The sequence below is a fragment of the Polyodon spathula genome, chromosome 4, assembly GCF_017654505.1.
Source record: "Polyodon spathula isolate WHYD16114869_AA chromosome 4, ASM1765450v1, whole genome shotgun sequence".
In the NCBI taxonomy this organism is placed as follows: Eukaryota; Metazoa; Chordata; class Actinopteri; order Acipenseriformes; family Polyodontidae; genus Polyodon; species Polyodon spathula.
The window spans coordinates 36,136,449-36,158,243 of NC_054537.1; positions in this window are offsets into that span (position 1 = coordinate 36,136,449).

Below are 21,795 nucleotides of genomic sequence, written 5' to 3' on the forward strand. Positions count from 1 at the left end.
AAACATTGTCTGCATCCATTTTGATTAGCGTTATTTTAATTATTTCAAAGATAAAGTGCTATATGGATTTTTAAATATCAGTTTATTTTCTTCATTCCTGTGACATTTATGCTTTTTAAATGGCAACAACATGTGCTGTGGTTGGCCAGGCTAGTCTGTCTTCCCCACAGGGTGACTAATTAGCTCTCCTGATGGCAAGGAGCAAATCAAAGTAATTGACACTTGTACTTTACTGCTAATTAGTGTGGCGTGTCCAAATGTCACTCAAAATTTCTCAGACCAAGGAACAAAAGGGGCAAAATGCAGCTGAGCATGCATGGTCAGTCATCATTACAATCATTAGAAACCGGAGATTCTGAACATAAAGTGGATGTGGTATTTGTCCTTGGTGACTGTGACAGTCTGTCCTCAATGATTAAAGTCCTTTTTCTTACTTTGTATCCTTTTTGTTAATGTCAGCGCTGCTTTAAACAATATTATCTTTTGATGTTTATCACATCTCATCGTGCTAGACAACATTATAAAGTTGTTTAAATTGGCACTCACATAAAAAATTGAAAGGAAGTTAAGAGAAATTATTTTAAAATTAGCAAAATTGCACAAGAGGGTCTACATAGGATTTGATACCCATGGAAACAATACAAATGTATAATAGATGAGCACATTTGTGCACATATAATCAATGACAGTTCCATTCATTGTGACACAACTTCCATTGTAAACATTTATTTTTCATAAAAAATCCCATTTTATAGACCCTAGTCTTTTAATTGTGAGACCATTGCCCTTTTTTTATAACTTTAATGACGAATAGCTACCGTAACCCTAACGTTTAACTGGGGGAGGGGGGAGGGGGAACCCAATTGTAACGTAACATAGCCATATCTCTTAAGCAGGTTGGCAACCATGACTCACATTTAAAAGAAAGTAGTATCATACTCCTATATACCTATATAAGTATTGAACAGAAACATGTTTTACTACCAGTGTAAGGCCAGAAAGTGGTACATCGTCAGAATGTGGTACGTGTCAGTGCTGTGATTGACCACTGCACAAATCACTACGAACAACACAAGCTGTAGTTCACCCGCATAATTGTGGATGTTTATAATTTTAGATAACCCCTATTTGTTTCTAATCAGTTAAAGTCACATAAATGTGCTGAATTGTGAAAAAATACATATTAAAAAGAACTAAGGCATTGTGCCCCTTTCAGATGGTTGTTTCCTTGTTTTCTGCACTAAAATCATTTGCGCATGCCTGGGCAAGTGCAGTACACAGTGTACCACATTTTAACATCACACTGGTACGACTTTATGACTTGTTTTTTTAACTGGAACAGTCCTTAGTGTTAACCCTGTGCTAGTTGTTTTGTTCAGTAGGAGCTCCAGCTGGCAGAGGCATGCTGATGTGGTTGGCATGCAGTGGTTTATTTTCACTCCCCGTGCTCCATCACTGAAGAAACTGAACATATTGCTAAAAATTGTTCACCTGATGTCTAACAGCCACATATATATACATATAAATAATTCACAACAAAAATAAATCTGGAAATTGAGCTCTAACTGCTCATAAAAAATGTAAACCTGTAGAGGCTTCTCAGCTGGTCAAACTCTGGGCGGTTATTACGACAGAAGTGTTTCATTATTAAAGTTAATTGCTATTATTTTTATGCGCTGCAGGTGGCAAATCTGGGAGTCAGCCACAGGATGCAGAGTTGCGTAACGCCAGTACACAGATTGTAAAAGCGGCTGTACTCCAGGCTGTCCAGCAGTACGCACAGGAGAAACAGCAAACTGAGAAGATGACAACCCTTGTGAAAAAGAGCCTCCTGCTGAAAGTCACTGCCCCTCTTGAGAAATGTGAAAAGAAAAAGCGATAATATTACTTATTAATGACATTAATTGTCCCTAATTAATTTTTGCTCCATCTAGAATGCTGTTTTGGAATGTATTTTGATAACGGCTGCGACAATCTTTGCACAGCACTTTGGTAGAGGATTGTATTAGCTTTTTCCAGACGTTTTTTTTTTTTTGGCACAGAAGCAGATTTTAATGTAGCACACTAAACCTATCCTTAAAATCAAAATTATATAAACTTTTATTTTTAAATTGAACTGTAAAATTATTGTATATCCTTAATTTTGCTCAGTGTTAATGTATAACTAAATTTTTTATAATGTAATACTGTTGGGATTTGTTCAACTTCATTTTTTAATATAAGCAGTGTTAAAAAAAAAAAAAAAAAAAAAAAAACTAAAAGGATTCTAAAAATAATGAGGTAGAAACTAGTTAAAATAAGCCCTCAGTCAGCCAGGATGTCTTCGGCTCACCGCGCACCAGCAACCCCTGTAGACTGGCCAGGCGCCTGCGGGCCTGCCTGTAAGGCTGCCCAGAGCTGCTATAGCTCCGAGATGGCTTCATGGCAGGCCTGCAGAGTGAAAAGAAGCGGATGGCTGACGGCACATGTTTTGGAGGAAATGTGTCCACCGTCGTCTCTGCCGAGTCAAAGTGGGGGTGGCAGCAGTGAGCCAGGTTGAAATAAAAAAACAATTGGTCATTCCAAATTGGAGAGAAAACGAGAAAAAATAATTGGCGATTCCAAAGAAAAAAAATAATAGACCTCTGCAATGAGGCAGATTACATCTTTGATTATTCTAGATAAGCAGTGATTAGGGTGACAGATTTGTTGTCCTCTTATTGACCTTCCTAACTTCAAATCAAACCTGAAGCATCACAACATGTGTTTATGCTTCAAGCATGTCCTCTGTTGTACTTGTTACATCTACCTTATTACTACAGAACCTCAAAAGTTCAATTGTTAAAACCCATACCTGAGCTTGTGTATTAATTCTATGGATTTATGTTTTATGCACTGAACTTGAAATCTTGTGCTGCTAGCTATATGAGTAAAATGATGCTCTCTCCATTGACAACTTTCCATGTCTAAGTTTATCCACCTTTAAGACAGGATACATTACCCCATAGGATAATACGAGCAAGTACACTATTAAGATATTTCAATTTGGAGGAAATGTGAAGGCTATTTTTCAGCCCCTGTGTGATGGAAACAGAGGATTCAACTGTCTATATAAACCTACTGGAGATTTTACACATAACACTGTGTAACAAAAAAAAAAAAAAAAAAAAAAAAATTGTTCCTGGGTAGTAAGTGTTATTTCCTAATTGCTTATGCCTCAAAAATACAGTATAATTGTAAATCTCGAAAAACTACCCACTTCTAAATTTTTTGTAGTCATCTTTGTATTACTTTAGTATAAATACATGTTAATTTGGATTCATATGTTGTTTTTTTCTGACTTTATGTGAACAAAAGGCACACATTTTCCCACTTTCCCATTGGAAATAGTGATATTTTGAAATATCACTGTCCTGGTCACAAAAGCAAAGTTTGTGGGGAATAATAGCCATTTTCTATACTTTTGAGGCATAAGCAATTAGGAAATAACATTTACTACCCAGGAACAAAAATTGTGTTACATAGTGTAATGACACCCCACAATACCCTGGTAGGGTATCACTCTACATTTGTACACTTTTAAGTCTCTATCTGTTGTAAAGCATATGGGATAGACACAAATGATATCCTTAGATTTTTATTCTCATTAGCACAAAACTAACCCTCTAGCAACTCTGTTTGGTGAAAATGCCATTTGCTTAGTGTTGGAAGGGTATTTTTAAAAAAATAACAAAAAATGTTAGTTACCTAATAAAGGTTAATAAAGGGTTAGATACTTTTTATGAACAATTACACGGTAGATTGGGATAATTGTATCAAATGCAAAAGTGTGTTTTAATTACAACTGAGTAAGTTTTCAAAAGCTGTTGAAATGTTGTCAGATAATAACTCTGAAATGTCTGGCCTGCACTCCTGGTGAGTTGCCCTGCCATTCAAAGCCCATCAGAAGATGTTTGATGTGTATTATGATCCGATGTGGCCAGTGGGACAAATCGATCAATTATGTGACTTATCTATGCACCTCAATTGTGATTTCATTTTCATTGTGTTATTTTAGTAACACAATGACAATTGGCACTAGAGGCTGAATAAAAAAATATTTACAGTCCAACCAGGTCATTGCTCTCAGGAACCCACTATTACATTTAATATGCACATTTGCCTTTTGTGTTTGTTTTTACTCTTTAGAGGGACCTTGTAACAGGGGTTTTCTGTTACTGTGTGGGTATCCGCTGGGAAACAAGAGAGACACAGAGGGTTTGCAGTTGAAACACCGCTCAGGCTTCCAGGTTTTATTGAGAATTGCAGGTTGCAGTAGTTGGTGGCCACCACTAGAGGTCACCTTAGTGCGGGAGGATATATAAACACAGGTACATGGCTATATACAAAAAGGCAAAAAAACACTACAAAACAAAGCTAGAAAATAAAAGGTGACCAAGCTCGGGCTCTGCGCTTCTGCCACTAAAAAGGAGGTCCCGCGTTGTGAACCTTCTCCCTGCACAAACTAAGTAAACTCTTGTGGGATTAACATTCCCCTAAATTAATCCCTTTCATAAATCTGCGATCCAGATTAAGCACACGGTAATCGTTTTGTAGCTCATCCTGGTTCCATACACGGTTGTGAGGTACCGGTACTGGTACCAGTACCTCCACCTCCACCCTTGCAGACAAAAGCACCCAACCGAGGAACAACAAGAACAACAAAAAAACTAAAATAAAATAAAATAAAAAAAGAACAAAGGACTGGCTTTCCAGTCCATTTTTAAAGGCAGGTGACCAGTGTTAATTGATCATCAATTCATCATTTAACACCTGGCCACCAGCTGCACATTACAATTCAATTAGGCAGGGAGGGAAGTTTAATCTTCCAACCCTATCATATCCAGCATGCTTATTTTTATAAAACTTTTCAATTATACAAATGAAATGCCTTTTCTTTACAAACCCAACCACACATACGCTAACAGGGGCAAATTAAATGTAAATTCTGTGTACCGCCTTAGCTAAACCCATTGCTTGATATTAAAGCAAATATTCAAGGCACGGCATAAAGGGAATTGTGTAGGGGGTGTGTCCTTTTAACGTGGTTTAAATAAAATAAGAAAACACAACATTAATTCTGGAAACCCAGGTCTTTTTCAAAGACAGCTTTGAAGTTCCTGTTATACAGAGATCTTGAAGATTCATGTTATCACAACATATAAATGAAATATAAAATGGGTATGAATTTAAATTCAGAATAGATCAATCAGCAAATGTATTGATGGTGATTTGAAAAGATTCTTCCTCACCAGGCCTGAATCCTAAAGTAGCTCAAAGTAAAATAATGCAAATAGCTCAAATTAGTCCTAAAAGTCAGCCTTAAAGTACATATAGCTACACATGTCATTTCACGGGGCGTGAGCTGGGGGTGTAAAGATAGGGCAGAAGAGAGCGGTAAGTAGGAAAGAGTGCCGGCTAGAAAGGACTGGACCTAGGATAGAAGAGCGGGCGAGGCCCACTCTAGTAGTGTCAGAAAGTGGTCACTGACTGAGGGCGGCGATGCCGGCACAACCCAAGAGCAAAGGACCCAGCAACCGAAAACATGGGTTATGACTCGAGGAGCCGTCCCTCGTGAGGAAGACTGTGCCAGGAAGCCGGGACACGAAAGGAGATAGGGAGAGAAATCAGACCAATTGGCCGAGACTTCACGCTGCCTGGGACCTGAAATAAGGACAAGACATAGAGGTTAGTATGGGACTCGAGCACAGAGTAGCCATGTCCCAAACTGAGGCAGAGTATAGAAGAGAGCCTCGAGTGAGGCAAGATAAGCGAAGGAGCTGCGAAAGGACGGAGTATGGCCGGGGGTCCGCTCTGACTCACATGGTGAGAACCCCCCCTGAAGGTAAAGGGAGGCTGATGCCTAGCCCTGAGGTCAGGGAAGTGAGACTCACTTGCCCCCCAAAGGATGGACCCCCGGCTCCTCACGAAATCTCCTTCACCGTGAGACTAACAAAAGACAGCACATGCCAACGCATAACAAACAAAAGACCAGGAGGACAAAGGGGACAAATAGGAGGTTGGCTAGTAATTTAGTAGGATGTGACTGTGCATACCTGCTGCTCAGTGGAGAGGAAAAAACCCCTTGAGGCTGATTAGGGGAAAACTTCTAGTGGCCCCGGCAGACAGGAAGCCCCCACTCCAGGCATACTAACAATTTTAGAGGGAGCAGCAACTATATCAGAGAAGGATGAATGAATGGAGGAGGGAGGCCTGCTCTGGAGGTGAGGGTGCAGAGGAGGGAGGCCTGGTCGGAGGCGAGGGTGGAGAGGAGGGAGGCCTGCTCTGGAGGCGAGGGTGGAGAGGAGGGAGGCCTGCTCTGGAGATGAGGGTGGAGAGAAGGGAGGCCTGCTCTGGAGGCGAGGGTGGAGAGAAGGGAGGCCTGCTCGAATATGAGGGTGGAGAGGAGGGAGGCCTGCTCTGGAGGAGAGGGTGGATTCGAGGAGGGAGGCCTGCTCGGAGGAGACGGTGGAGTCAAGGAGGGAGACCTGCTCTGGAGGCGAGGGTGGAGAGGAGGGAGGGCTGCTCGGAGGCGAAGGTGAGGAAAGGAGGGAGGTCTGCTCTGGAGGCGAAGTTGGAGGAGAAGAGGGAGGCCAGGGTGGACGAAAGAAGGGAGGTCTGCTCAGAGGGGAGCGTGGAGGAGAGGAGGTATTCCTGCTCTGGAGGAGAGGGTGGAGGAGAGGAGGGAGGCCTGTTCTGGAGGCGAGAGGAGGGAGGCCTGCTCGAGGGAAGAATGGAGGAGAGTGATGATAGAGGGTCTGAGGGGTGGGTGGTTTCCTGCTGGGGAGATACCCTGTGTAGGATTCAGTCAAATAACATCTGGAGAAGCTGGGGATTCTGGATGGGTGTTGTGGAAGCAGATGGTACCAGCTGACTGAACTTGGTAGAAAGTAGAGGCAGAAGGAAAGCTGGAACTGAGGGCTGAGGTGGCAGCAGGACTGTATGAACATATGAATCGTCTGCTGGGGAAGCTCGGCGCCTTTACGCCCCTGTGGCAGAGCAAAGCTCTGCCCTTTAAATTGGCAGGGATGGGGTTAACTTCCCCTACCTGCCTGGGTTTATTATGTTCAGGTGGCTGGGGTTGATTAGTTGATTGGGTTGATTAACGATCAATCAGCGCCCAGCCACCTGATATAAAAGGAGGCCTCTGCTTCTCATTTGGAGAGAGGGAGCTGAGGAAGCAGGTTGGGTTTTTTTGGGTTGTTTAGAAAGTTTGAATCCAGTGAAGGCATTGCCCAGCCTGGAAACTGTTATTTTTGTAAGTTTTGCTTTTTATCTTTTTTGTGTTTAAATTGTTTTGTTTTGGCCCTTGTGCCCTTTCATTTTTGTGTTTATTTATAATAAAATAGTTATTTTTTTGAACTGCAGTCTGTCTCTGGGCCTCTATCCACTCGCCAGCCTGCCACAGCCCCATATTCAAAAAACTAGGGCAGAGAGATGAGATGCCGCCATTCTATGTGTTAGTTAATACGGGATCGATCAGTGGTTAACTCTATGATGTCTGCTTGAAATGGAAAAGGTAAACTCACATTCAGAGATTTGGGTTTCACAACTCCAGTTATTCTCTTAATAGTGGAACTCCTTAACTCATAATCAAGACAGATTTCCAGTCTCGTACCACGTCTCTCACCAAGTATTAATGCTGTAACATTTGAGAGGATGAGCGGAGATATGACTAGGATTGCTGAGGAAGTGCCCCGTATTTTGATTAGATGGGGATTAGCGTTAGCCTTGATTGTGCGAATGCTGCCACGATCTGCATATTGGAGGAAAGCTGGAGCATTGGAGGCTCTGGAGAAGTGCAGTTTCAGATTTAAACAGTAAACTAGAGCAACTTTTGCATGCTGTAGTAGTGAGCAGATCTACTGTAGTAAGGAGTGATTAACAGTAGAGGGGAGGATCTGCTGAACAGAGCAGAGGTCTGAGGAAGAAAATGGAGTGCTGTCAGTAGTGTGCAGAGGCCCAGCTGTAGAGAGCAGAGATCTGCAATGGTGAACGGAGGACTACCATTGGTAGAGTGCGGTGGTCTGCTGCAGAGAGTAGGGATCTTCTGAATGCAGTAGATATTGGTCTTTCAGTGTTAAGGCAGATTTAGATGGAGCCAGAGATGGGGCTGCTTTTGGAAAAGATGAAAAATGCAGAGATCTGAGACCGCTGCAGAACCCGAGAGGTTGAAGAATGTGTTGCTCCAAGGCGCCTGCAAAACCTATTGATTGGTCGGGAGCAGTTTATTAGTGTCTTTTCTATTGGAGGTAGGAGGATATTGACTGGAACATTGATAATCGTAGGACATGGTTCCGTCACTGACTGGCGGTTCAAGTTGAAGAAGTGATGACTTTGAAAGTCATATTAAGAATAAAGTGCCTTGATGAAGCTGGTCAGATTGGAGGAGCGGCGCCAGATGAGGAAACACAAATCTGGGAACAGGAATAAGTCGCAGGAATGGATGCCTGATGCAGGGAAGCTGGATGTTACTGTGATGGTAGATTCTGAGCATCTCAAAAAGCAGCTGAGTAAGGTTGCTTCATGACCAGGTCCTTGAAGAGGGGAAGAGTTGAAATTGAAGAATGCCAGTTGATATAGGTAGGGAAAAGGTTGAGGAGGAGGGGAAACGCCTGAGAATCCCTCGGAATGACAACAAACTGCAGGAATGTATAGAAAAACTGGAGTGTGCAAGCTTCGCAGTGATCGCAAACCAGCTTAAAAAGACTGTATAGACTTTGTGGTGTTATACTGCCATCTAGAGGTTATGATTGGAATTGACCATTGCTTGAGTGAAGCCGGGTAGAACATATTTGGTTATTGTGATTGAAATCCTTGTCAATATAGGACAACAATTGCATATTCTTTTAGATTTTAATATATTCGTTACATGTTTGAGGACAGTTAGTCATGTATATGAATACGTTAACGCAGTATTTATATGTCATAATTTGACGAGTTGAACGAGCCCTCGCAGGTTGTGAAAGCGCAGCAGCAGCAAGCCAGAAGATTGCACTACTGAGGCACGAAGCTCGCAGTGCTGGATGAAGCTCCCTGGTGACCATGGTGACTTACCACTCCCCGCAGTCACTCAATCAGGGCATTGCCGTGTTAGCTATGGACTGAGAGGCGCTGGTGGAAGAGTTGCATAACAACAGTGTCATTGGAGCATGTTGTGGCCAGTCAAAGGCACAAGCTGTCACAGGTTGAAATGGAGTATGAAATGGGCTGGATAGGTCTTTAAACGTTGAACGTAGCTAATATAAATCCAGGGCAGGATCTTCTGAAGGAATGGTAAATTGTGCTGGCTCTGGGATCATCGCTTTATTGCAAGCGAAGAGTAAAGAAAGATTCAGCTGACAGAGCTTTGTGGTGGATTTAAATAGGAGTTATGGCAAGGCAAACACTGATGACTGGAATGTTGATGTCTTGTTGAAGGAGCTTTGAAAGTTTTAGTGGAGGGCCAGTCTGTTTAATAAAGACACGGACAAGTTGAGTAATGAAGCTGCGGTTTGGATGGTGCTGTTGCTGCGCTGGAAGCCTAATGGAGCAGGAAGACAGACACTAGACAGCGAAGGTGCAAGTGATCAGGGCTTAAATAGAGAATAAGTACTAAGTGACAGGAAATTGAAAGCCCCCTGCTGCACGCCCCCTGAACTACACTGGCTAACATTTAAATATATTTTGTATACATAGTCCCATTCTCTACAATGATTGCAATGATTCTGAATGGCTCTTTTGATCTAATATTCTTATATTTTATGATCATTATTCTCTATTGCTCAATCTAATTGGCTGCCATTTTGTTTGCAGACCTCTGCAGTTGTCTCATGTTTTATTCACAAAATTCTCAAAGCTATTTACACTAACCAAAACACAAAAACAAAACCAAAACACTTTAATTGCAAAACAAATATGAAACAATTAAAGACTACTAAAAATACCCAAATTTAATCTTTTATAGATAGATAGTCCATCTATTCAAGAATAATAGTTTTTAATGTAATGTACCAGGTATAGATGTATCAGAGTCGGGGGGGACGGGGGACGGGACTGCACTCGGGCCTACCCTCTGCTGGAGCCCATACCAGTGGCATTTTCAAAAACAAAAACAAAAAACAAACAAAAAAAAAACAACAGTTCACCCGGTGGTTAAAAAATAAACCATGTCAAAGTTGCACTGTCAGTCAAAACACACATTATCAAATCAGAGCTACCTAGGCGGGACTCAGCGTGAAACTTTATAATAGGTCAATGTCGATTAAAAGACTGTTCCATTTACGGGGGGGGGGGGGGGGTTGGGGAGGTTGCATTTCTTTCACAGCTGCTGTTTATAAAGATTATAACAAACAGTTTACTAACAAAGAATATAATGACAACTAAAAAAATAAACACATAGGCTTATCAGCCAACTTCAATTCTCTGTGCGAACTCCTACATCACACCCCAATTTTCCATAATAGACTTGTAAAAGTCTATTATGGAAAAAAAAAAAAAAAAAAAAAAAAAAAGCCCTCAGTGTAAGTAAGCTAACTTTTCCACAGTTGTGGTAATATGTACATAACGTATATCGAATATGTCATCAAAACACAAGTTGAGTTGTTCAAAGCTAAAAGACAGCTAGAAATTTCCCCAAAAGCAGCAGAAAATGCTAAAAATTAAAAATTAAAAAGTGTACAGTAAATGTTTTAAAAGTGGGCCAACAACAGCAGATGGAAGTATAGCACGGCAGCGGAACTGCCAACCTCCTCCTCGCACGAACAATAAACAGTTGAGCCAGAGGAAAGACGTGAATGAGAGACATCAGATTTTGGAAATGTACAACAGCAAACACAAGGTATTGAATCATGTATTGTAAACCCGGTACCCAGTCAGGCACCTTTATGTGATTTTTATGATCCAGCTACCTGACCTGACTTTTGTACCGAAGAGCTAAGAATTTAAACCATGAAGCATAAACCTGTGCAGCTAAATAAACTGACGTTGAATTCAGCAAAAATCACACATGACTTGTACTCGGTACTCATTTTTGGAACAAAACTTCAAAGATTTATTTTAGGTTGTTTTTTTTGGGGGGGGGGGGGGTCTACTTCACACTCTTGCAGCAGCGCCCAGTGGATCCTAGCACCGACTCTGAGATGCATATCATTTCTCAAGTTCAAAAAGAAAGAAGAAGAAAAAAACACAAGGCAGACAAATATATAATTTTACCAAAACTTGGAGACATTCAGAATCATTGCAAATATATGCCCACCTAAACGTTAGTTGCACAACAGTGCAAAAAAATATTTACATTTATAGCTGTGTTGAACAACAATTCCACCAGGTGTCAGCATGGCTATGATAAAAAGATGAGCAAGAGACCGCATTAGGATAGTTAAGAGAATGTTTCTTCCGGATTCCTCCCACAACTATACCTCAGCATCAGACTAGGGAGTTCACTGCTTGACAGGCTCATCTCTCAACTCAACTCAGTTTTTGGTAACTTGTTAGTAAGATAGTTGTTAGAGTTTATTGACAAAACAATGTCTATTAAAATAAAGCAAGACCAAAATAGTACTATCCAAAACCATTATTCCTAATTATATCACGAATTGGTTATTCACAAATTCACATTCATTTAGGGTTAATTGACTGCCTTCATCAAAGTGTTACTTTAGAAGTGTAATGAGGGAGCACTTTATAGTATTCTTTATATATGTAAAATGCTGAGGTAAACATGCATTTTAATTTGGAATATTTTTTGTGTGTGTGTGTGTGTGTAATATCTGTATTTAAAATGGAAACAGTTTTTAAATGCTCATTTATTACTTCAGTTCCTACAATTGGTCATGCCTTGTTAAAAAGCATTAGCTGACAAATAACCAGGTGGGATCCAAGTTACTACAGACAACAAATTGCAATTCCAGACCACAAGATGTCAGTATCGCTGCCTTGTTTTCTGATCTTTTTCTATTTTTAGATCCATCCAAATTCATGTCCTCCAAAAGCTGATTTATGACTAGCGTACAAGCGATAAATTAACAAAGCACACACTGGAATGTTTCGAAATTAAATATTAGGGCTTTTTTTAACGAACCCTCATTAATTTGGTAACAAATTTCAGTCAAATGAAGGAGTTTATTAAAGGATTAATTAAATATGACTAAATTGCCATTTGGGAATAGTGCTAATTATTACCATTGAAATGCCTTTAACTCATGAAAACTGAGGGATTGAAAGTACACTGTAGCCCTCCTAATCATTTTTAATTCAACTTTGTATTTATAGTAATAGGTTCATATTGTTTTTCATTAGAATGTACTTTATCAACAGTCTCAAATGTGCCCTCTTTGTTTACAGAGGAACTGTTTGTTTTCTTGTTTTTAGTCTTCTTCTAAAAATGACACTGTGGGAAAATCCAGCCATGCAGCAGGGGTGTATGCTGGTCACAGCTGGTAGTTTGATCTTTTTTCAGCTGGTCACGCTGCTACAGGAGACTTGGTTTGAGGAGCTGTTGAAGCTGGTCCAAGAAAGAATAAGTCTATTAAAAATTCCATTAAGAGGCTTGATAATAGTTTTTCTAATTTCCAACTCTTATGGATTTGTTATGCAGGGTTAAAAAATATATATAATATTTAATTTCATGTAATTAAATATGTTTTCTTAATTTAAAGACGTTCTACCTCCACATACAAATATATTCATGTAATTTAATAAAAGTGATTATAATTTCTTTCTTTCTTTATTACCAGTGTTTTATGGTGTACAGAAAATATATAAATAACAAAATAGTGAATAGTGAAAAACAGTTTCAGATTCTTTATAATTGATGTACTTTTTTCAGATACATGCCCACCTAAACGTTAGTTGCACATTTTATTAAACTAACATTTGAAATAAAAGCAATTACCTATTTTAGAAAATCTTACTGCAAGTTGGAACAATAAATATATTCCTCAATTATACTGAATCAACTTCTGTAAAACAACAAGGCGACTTTTGAGACTAGATATTGTAAAGAGAAGGAAAAAAAAAACTTTTTAAACTGACCCTTTAACTCAGTTAAATACAAAGAGCAGGTATCCTTTACTGTATTTATGTGACTTAATTCCCAGCCCCCTTCTACTCTCTGTATCATCTATGGTCCCTGAGACACACACTAGCTGTCATTCTCATCAGAGTGCAGGGAAACACTGTGCCAGCCTCTAGAGAAGGGGTCTCCAACCCTGGTCCCAGAGAGAGCCCCTGTCCAGCGAGTTTTATAGCTGTCTTTACATCATCAGTGGCTAAATATCTGGAACAACTGTTAGTCTTTACTAATTAAGTCAATAATTGGTTAAATTAAGTAACTGAGGGAATGGTTGAAATGAAAACCAGCAGCCACAGTAGCTCTCCAGGACCAGGGTTGGAGACCCCTGCTCTAGAGGCTCAGTCACTGGGGAGGAAGCAAGTGGGAGTGTATTACTGATTATCACAGCGGTAGGCGTCAAGTGGAGTCAGGCTTTTCCCAGGTGTCTAACAATGAACCAGCACCCATTGTGTGCTGTACAGTATACTTTCCCTTATAAAAGTTTCCCATGGTTAAAGCATAGCAAAGTGTAATAAAGCACAGCAAAAGCATAGTAAAATATAGGTTAGTATTGTATAGTATGGTAAACCATATTAAAAAAAACCCAACAAACATGGTAAACCGGGGTAAACTATGATAAATGCATAGGGAAAAGCATAGTAAAAGTGCAAAAATACCGTAAAAAAAATACAGCTGTAAAGATTCCTATGGGTTTCTTTGAAAAACATCAGACACATAAAACTGTGTTTAAAACGATCATATTTAATCCATAAAAGCAGTTAAATACATACTGTAGGGACTCAAACCCTCCTGCTTCTCTGATAACAGCATGCAACATGTCTTATGCACAATGGAAATCAATTAAGCTATTACAGGGATCAATCAGCTAATTAAATAGCATTAATACAATCAAAATATTAAATAACACTAATGAAAATATATAAACTGAATAAAAAGATACACACATGTGAACGCATATAATAAAACAATTAGCGACTTAAATCAGCATTTTACACATAGCTCCTATTCTCTTGTTGTATTGCAACTATTGAGCCAGATGCAGGCCTTAATAACCATGGATACATGCACCTGTAGCAGGGTTATGATTTCACCGGGTTGTCCATAGGAACAGCAGATATATATTCCGACAGTTTATAAGGTATGAGCAAATAGTGACCTCTAGTGCTCTTTTTGAGGTATTACAAGAGCTTTGCTGGGTATGTGGATGGGCCGTCTCATTTTGGTAAATGTAGGGGAATGTAATGTAAAAAGTGAAATATATCTAACATTCTGCGTTAAGTAAGGAAAAATACTGTTAAGGTTGTTGTTATAAATCTTTATTGTATATATCTTGTGGCCATTGTTGCTATGGGTCCACAGGGAATTGAATTCCATATTAGAAAAATGGTTCGGTCTGTATTAAGAAAGAACAGCCATTTAAATTCCTCCTTTCCAGTCAGTGACGCCTGTGAAGGAAGAAAGATGTTTTTCCAACGAGTCTCTTGCTCTTTTGTAAAAATATTATTTTGTAATAATGTCTGGTTTAGATGTGATTATTAAATCGCTGTATATTGTACTGTTGGATGGGAAGGGGGATGTTTATTGTGATTATTTTTATTAATATAATTAGATTTATTTGGTTGGGGAAAATGTAATTACACCACAGGTTTATATATTAAAATGAATACATGTGATTGGTCTTAAGTGTAGTAAAGAGTAATTAGAACAACAATCGGAAGATATAAACAGTGATATTTAGGGATGAATTGCTTTGGAATCTTGCTTAAATGTTATATTTCCATTTTTCTTTTTGGGCCTAACCACAAGTGCGCCTGGATAATGCATCTGAATGAGGGCTTTATGGATACAGCGTATGGGAGGCCTAGCACATGTGCGAGGGCTGGTGTTTCGTTTCTTTATTTCTTTTTTTGTGTGAAAGGTGATTGGTTTCCTCTCTAATTGATACAGGAGGCTGTGTTGTGAGAGGTTGACTACTCATTCCTTTCATGTTTCCTTTCATTCCTGTCAGGTAAAATAAAGGAACACAGAGAACACAAAACTGGTCTGAGACTGTCTTTACTTAAAAAAAAAAGAAAAACAATGCAAAGTTAATCCTGTCCAGGAGTGACAACTAGCCCGTTATAACTGGTGACCTTCAGTTACAACCAGCCACACATTTAAGGAAGAACCCAGCCGAGAGTAAATAAAAAAAAAAAAAAAAAAAACCTCTTCAAGACACAAAATACTCATAAGGATGGGCCCAGAGGAGTTTGTCCCTATATTGCATCAGGGTATCGGGTGGAAGGGGGTGCGACCTATAAAACATTGCATTTGATTTATTTGACAAGAACATGAGAATTCTGACCCACCTGCAAGCTATAGTAGAATGCAGAATTTGAAAAACAGATGATTTTAATCTATTCATAGGGGTTTCGTTGAGATGGGAGAGGTAATTCTATATATTCACTGCTGCCCACTTTAGTTAAAGTTCAAGAAAAATGGTTCAAGCAGATAATGCTACTTTTAGGGTGAACTCATAAACAGATCCGAAAACAATGATGATGATTCATGTGTGACTGTTTGGTAGCCCTAGACAGAGGGCTTGTGGGAGGACCCATTTTATTTAGTCTCTCTAAAGCATTCAGAACATTTGATAACACAAACTCATCTGGTAATGCATTATAAAAGTAAATGTTGTTTATTTTTAGACTTTTATGATCAGAGGCAGCTTCTCAAAATATGTAGATCAGCATTTTCACACATTTCCATAGCTTATACTGGCAATTTGCTGTCCTACCCGCGATGTATTAAAATAATTTTCACTCCCGTAACTTAGCTTCATCACTGCTGCGGTATCTTAGTTACAGCTGTTCATTCCAAACTACTTTCGTATGCAAACATACAAATCTCATTATAATATTGAAGTTTCGTGCTTACCCTTGATGTATTATCATTTTTTTTTTTAAAACTGATTAACGACTTTGGTTTGTGCCTGTTATTTTACGCATGCCTCTCACTAACTGTTCATATGTGAAACTTTCTGTTTAAACGTTTACGGGCTTTTAATTACTAAAAGTAAATAAAGTAAATATATTTTAAAAAGCATATTTATTAATAGTCTACATTAAATAAAATGATGATAAATACATTTTGTTCCTTTTATATTTTAAGGTGCTTTATTTTAAACTTCACATTAATAACGGAAGGGAAACACGGAAACAAATCATTGCAGAGTTTTTTTTAATTAAACACAAACTAAAATATTTTCTTCTTAGTAATTAATTATGTGGTGTATGCACAACTGAAACCAGTGCTTAATTTCTAAAGAAAGAGGTGCCGGGGCGCAAGCATTGACAATAGTCAATAGAGTATTGTACATACTGGTGTTATATTTTATCATCACATATTCTACATCATATGCAAAGTAGTAGTATGTGCAGAAAAATAAGTTAAAGGCAAATGCAGGACAAAAAAAAAAGTAATATACCTGTATACATAGGCACGTAACCCGTGAGGCAGAGGGGATAGTGCTACCCGTTCTTGGGAGTGGAGGGGCGTGATAACATTATCACTGCTGTAAATGCAACAGAATTCGCAGTTTGTGGATTGAAAAAAAAAAAAAAAGGCTACATAGTTGTCAACTTGGTTTGTTTTTATTCTCTATTAATTAAATGCTATTCATTGAAAAAAGGAATGAGAGAACCAGACCTTTATTATTGTTTTTTGAACAGGGGGAGTTAGCAGGGCAATGTTCCTGTGTGGGGGTAGGGGTACAGTCAGGCACAAACACTTTTAAGTTCAACACTAACCTGAAATAAAATGTTGTTTCTGTTATTAAGCAGTACTATAATCAGAAACCATAGTATTTAAAATGAACAGAAGCCAGTTTTCACTTTAGTGAAGTAGGTTACAATATTTTTGTTTATTGAAATTTATGTTCAGCTTTCATATTTAATCTTGTTGTGTTCTACTCATTCAATCAAACCAGAAAGTGTTGGAATTTGCTTGTGGTTTGTTTTCGCCGTGCCAGATTCAGCACTACGTTTAACACATCACATTCAGTTTGTCATGTTTGTTTTTTATTTTCTGCTGCTTTCTTTTTTGTAATCCAACTAAGGTCATGCCATTTTTTAAAATGTCAAGTGTCTGTTGCTTACTGCGTCCCAGTGAATTCATTTTGTTAGTTATTTATTTCTGTGTTTCTTTTCTTAATGTTTTTTGGCCCTGCAAAGTGTTAAATAATATTTCGCAAAAATTCAAAGAAGGACGGAGGCTACGAATTTGCAGAATATACGAACACGTAAGTAATATTAGTATGTAGATTTTGATGATTAATATAATGATGATTATATTAATCATCAAAATTAATTAACTATAATCTACAAAATCAAGTCTTTGTCACCAACATAATATTTTTCCATGGGGAGAGTCTGGGTTTACTGAGTGGAGGTGGGTTGTCGAGAATTTGTGGAACACTCTACAATCCTTGAATGGGGAGAAGCATCCGGAGCACAGTGTTGACAAACTCCAGGACTCCTTTGTGATGAGTGGTTTGGAAGATGAAGGCTTTGAATGTCCTGCAGCAACATTTGTATCCTAAAGGTTGGAGCAGATCCTGAATGTCCCGCAGTGACATTAATATCTGAGGTAGTGAGTTAAAGGAAACATTAATTGCGAGTAGCGAGATGATATATCACCCTGATTAGTTACGCACATCATAGGGAAACATGATTGCATTAATTAGCAAAAGCCATCAATTGTACAGTAGAATTTTGAGTAGTCTACATGACCAAGCATGATTGAACTGCAATTAAAGAAGTGATATTATTACCTGATGAGTAATAACATATGTGAAAAGAGACACTAATTGCATTGAGTAAAGCAAAAGTAGAATTCTACAATAAGATTTTCAGAATGCTTTTCTGGAATCAGTAGGAGAAAATTAAACAAGTATGTTATAAATACTGTAGGTGTTGGAATTTTGACACAAATAGTATTTTTACTGTAGTATACTCTGGTGGAACGAGATATAAATTACCTACCTACAAAAATAATGCGAATGACGAAAATGAATGTTCTGGGGCAAAAGTTACTGTTTGAATAAAAATACTACAGATTTTCCCCAGAAATATTTGTGAGTTAAAGGTCAAGACGTGAATTTGCTACAGATGGTATTATAGTCATATTAGGCAGAGTTTCTTGAAACTAAGGAAGGAAATGACGCATCTGCAATGGAGGCTGGAGTCTAATTAGAGGTGAGTTTGGTGATAAAATTGAACTTTGCTGTTTTCTGTTTTGCAGTGTTGGAGTTACATTCCTACCTTTGTGAATTTTAAGCATGAAGTTAATTGTACGAGGAACGTTTGGTAACAGTGACTGTAATGAAGGATTTGCTGCAAATGAAACACTACAGCGTTTGTGAAATGGGTGTGGTTTTGGACGATTCCTGTCAGGATGTTTTCTTGCCAAATCCTGGAACTGAGTCTACGATTGAAAAAGTCGAATCCATAATGCAAAGGTAAGGACAACATCAATACAACAGGCAGGGATACGTAACCAAACAAATGATGAACAGTAATTTGAAAGCACAGCAGGACTGAGTTTGTGAAGTTGGTTTATATACCTAATAGCTTGCTCAAGTACTTACTGATGTATTTTCTAAATATACACAGGCAGTGCCAACCAGAGCTCAGCAGGCATGTACTATGGCAAGTGTTGATGAATGATTGGTTTTATAGATTTGGGGTCCCGGGGAGGATTTAATCCTACCAAGGACGACATTTTGAAAGTTGGTTGATTAAACAACTTTATCAACTTTATGCGGTCACTACACTGTATCATCCGGAAGGTAATGGGCAGTGTGAACGGTTTAACCAGACCCTCCATGATTTGCTGCGCACCCTTCCACCTGAAAAGAGGTGTTGGACTGACTATCATCCGCAGGTATTGTTCACATATAATACAACTGAACATAATCTACAGGTCAGTCCCCCTATTTCCTTATGTTTGTCTGGAATCCTCAGTTGCCGGTGAACTTCCTTTTGGGAGCAGTTGATGAACAGCCTGTAGAGGGTAGAGTCCCAGAGTGGGTGGAAACACATCAGGAAAAGCTTACATCGGCATCTGAATTGACTAAACGGCTCCTGGAGGGTCTGTGCTAATTCTAATTGAGACATTGGTCGTGTTCTTATATATATAGAGAGAGCAGATTTCTGCAGTTCTGCACAGTGCTGCACAGAATCGCGGAGATGCGCTGTATGTAGACGTCACTCAATACCCACAGAAATCTATGCAGATTTTGCATAGCCCAGCCCAGATTTGAAATGTTGGAGCGGGAGGCTGACTGCAGCTGTAAACCAAAGGGACGATGCAAAGATCACGAGTGACCTGCTAATCGTAATGCAAATAACCACTAAAACTACTGCTGGCGCCTTGTTAGCGGAGGCGAACAACATTATCACAATACAATGAAGCCGTGAACAGCCTTGTCAATGCTATATTAAATAAATAAATCAATTATTTAAACAAACATAATGTACTAAATCTGTGATAAGTGATGTATCATTTTACAATAAAGTTAATGTTAATCAATTACATTAAACTGACTGGTGATAATCCAGACAAATGTAAATATAGCACATTGAAAATGTGTGCTATGCTGCAAGGTTTGGAGAAGGCATTTCTCTAAAAGCTGCATGTGACGTCAGAAAGACAGCAGCCAAGAGCAGCCGGCGCAGCAAGCTCTGGGTAACAGAACGCAGCAATTGAACAATGCATTCTGTGTCGTTGACAGTTTCCTTCAAAACCATTATGAAAATACAGTATCAGTTCCTCAGACACTTTGCTGCAAGTACCATCGCTTGAATTAGAAGAAGCGTGTTTGCAGTTTAAAAACAGTTGTATAAAGGAATTACAATAACTGTGGTGTAGAATAAAAGCAACAGCATTAATACCATAATGTACCTAAACCGTGGTAAAGCGCAAAACTGGTATACCGACCTATCCCTAATTCTGATTGTGTTAAGTTGACTTGCATGGGGGAAGACTGGAATCTGTAACTTGCCATTTCCTTTCTAGTTTGTAGAATCTCTTTATGACATGCTTCTGGGGGAGTTGTTAATGTGCCTGTTGGTGTTGAGTTGCTCACGGCAGTGACTATTTTCACATTACCAAATATATGTGCATTGTAATTTAAAACATAAACTGTATGAGTATGCATTTGTCTTTCTATCAGCAGTCTCTAGCACTCCGCCCTGAAGGACAGAGTTCAGTTTTGCCGCTGTCCACTTGGCCTTTAAGAAAGTCAGTTGAGGCAAGTTATGCCACCTTACCTCCAAGCTCAGTAGCTTGGTAACATAACTGCTTAGCTTAGCTCTGCAAGTGAAAAGAGGCATTGTGCTTCACTAATCACTAGCAAGGGATAAGAATTTGTATTTATTTATGGTAACAATTTTTGTTGTCTCCATCTAGTCTGTCAAATTTGGTATACAATCACAATTGTTTTTGGCAGATGACAGGGTTTGTGACTTCCCTTGGACCACAATCTGCCGTTGAAATAATTGAGGAGGTTTGTTGCAAAAAGAAATGTCACATTTGAAATAAGAATAGATGCTAATCTTAGCTTATTGAATTAATTTCTATTTTCATTAAAGGGCACTGCAGAAATGTGCATATTTTACACAGGAATGAGACTGCGGAACGGAAGTTGCACATTGAACTGCTGTCTTCATCATCGGTAGGAAGGTTCCATCAATGAGGAGACATACGAGTTTGATAGAAAAAAGGGATAAACTAAATAAATAATAATAATAAAAAAACATTTCCCAGTGGTTGAAATCCACTCTGCACTCACAGCTCTGGAGGTCATTGCTATGATTGTGAAGATCAGTAATAAAAAGAGATCTGAATATTTAAAATATTTATCAGCCTCAGAAGTTAAGCAGCATGGATGCATAAAAGCATGGATGCATTTATTAAACGTGAACAAAATTGAAATATTGGTACAATATTCATTCATCTGCTCTGTGACCACCCTGGCCCTGTGGAGCTGTGCATTATGTGCTTATAATACCCTTATAATGATGCATTGTGAGCTCCTCCCTGGGCTACATCCATAAACCCATCTATCCTTTTGACACAGAATGAACTATGATTCTACTTACCCCAACATATGCCATCCAACAGTTACTACTCCCAGTGCTCTCACAGACCGATAGGCCATAATATCCTATTATATAAAGTTTTCTTCACACTGAAATGACCGTTTCTGACTACCAAAGGATATAAATTAGCATTTATTCATGATAACAATGCATTTTAGTTGCCTCCATCTAAGTCTGTCAAATTTGGTGTACAATTAACAATTTGTTTTTGGCAGATGACTGTAGCTGTTGCTTCCCTTAGACCACTCAATCTGCAGTAGAATAATCAAGAGACTTTGTCACAAAAACAAAACGTCACATTTTAAATAAGAATGGATGCTAATCTTAGTAGGGTTAAATTAATTTCTATTGTCATTAAAGAGCACCGCACTAATGTACATATTGTTTACATGAATGATATCACCTGGCCAAAACAAAGAGTAAACATGGGTCACTTTTGATAAATGTTGTATAGTATAATATACAATATAATGATGCAGCTATTATTTCTTTGGGGGGGGGGGGGGGGGGGGGGGGGGGGGGGGGGGGGGGGGGGGGGATACAATACTCTAAATGCCCATTAATGACAAGACCATAAGGAAG